Below are 1,062 nucleotides of genomic sequence, written 5' to 3' on the forward strand. Positions count from 1 at the left end.
AGAAGAGGCAGTCGCTCCATATATTGGTTGTTAAGCTTAACGTGGGAATGCTTTACAAACATTCAGAGATGAACTTACACACTTGCTTTACTTCTCAATGGGATCACTTCATCGGAGATGAAATGCTGGTTTGGTAGGGAGACTACAAATACACACAGCCGCTCTATCAGTGAGCACACTGCTCCCACGTGCTGCGGTTATGAGCCGAGTTACGCCATGTTGCAAGTTTTGTGAGGTGCTTTTTGTTTTTGATATTTAATGGATCAGATTACATTTTTTATTTCTCTCCAATATCCGATCCAGTAATTTACGTCAGTATCGGACCGATACCGATAGGTAATATCTAGTTGCTATGCCACTATGAAACTTTGAACTTCCTTGTTGAACAAAGTGAACAAACATAACCCAACCCAAGCATTGCAAATGGGATCAAATTACAACCCAACACTCGCTGTGTGATCAGTGCTTTTCTTAAACAAGCAGAGATTATTTTACAGTACTGTTATATATATAAGAAACCCTTGTTAGGGGCACCGGTACAGCCGACCTGACTGAGCATGTGACCCACATGTGGTAAGGTGGAGGCTAGGAATCAAATCCTTCCCAAGGCCTTTTTACTGCGTGTCTGCCTCCTGCTCTCTCTCGCCCTGTTTTTTCTGTCTTTTTTTTTTTTTACTTTTCTCAATAAAGGCTAAAAAAAAACAAACCCTTCCCCTTAAAACAAAAGAGGATTTTAAGGAAATGAACTTACAGCGTCGACGTACAGTAGGGCTGTTTCATTTAGGTCAAGATCTCAGGTATCTTCTGGCTCCTCCCATTTATACAACACATTCAGCAAACCTGTTAGACTGGGAGTGGGAGGGGTTGAGTGCATGTCATGATTTGTAGGCCAATTATCATAGCTTTATTTTATGTGTTGAACAAAAGGCTCTGAGATTTTCTGTTCCTGAAATATTGTTTGAAGTGATGTAGGCATAATTTTGATGTGCTGTGCTGCTATTCCAGTAATTCCAGGTCAGTTTGTTATCACCTGCATTCCTGTTTGCAGTATTTATGGTGATG

The 1,062-nt window shown here is 40.7% G+C and overlaps 1 protein-coding gene across 1 annotated transcript in view; it reads right to left on the minus strand.

Moving 5' to 3' along the window:
* LOC106632746 (ankyrin repeat and SOCS box protein 2-like) overlaps nucleotides 1-785 on the minus strand; it is a gene marked incomplete at its 3' end in the record, with an annotated part of 3,415 nt that extends 2,630 nt beyond the window's left edge. Inside the window, exon 1 of the mRNA XM_014331263.1 lies at nucleotides 752-785. The remainder of the gene's footprint in view (nucleotides 1-751) is intronic.
* Nucleotides 786-1,062: the final 277 nt, after the last annotated feature.

The sequence above is a fragment of the Haplochromis burtoni genome, unplaced genomic scaffold, assembly GCF_018398535.1.
Source record: "Haplochromis burtoni strain Fernald_Lab_line unplaced genomic scaffold, NCSU_Asbu1 Contig_1806, whole genome shotgun sequence".
Taxonomy (NCBI): Eukaryota; Metazoa; Chordata; class Actinopteri; order Cichliformes; family Cichlidae; genus Haplochromis; species Haplochromis burtoni.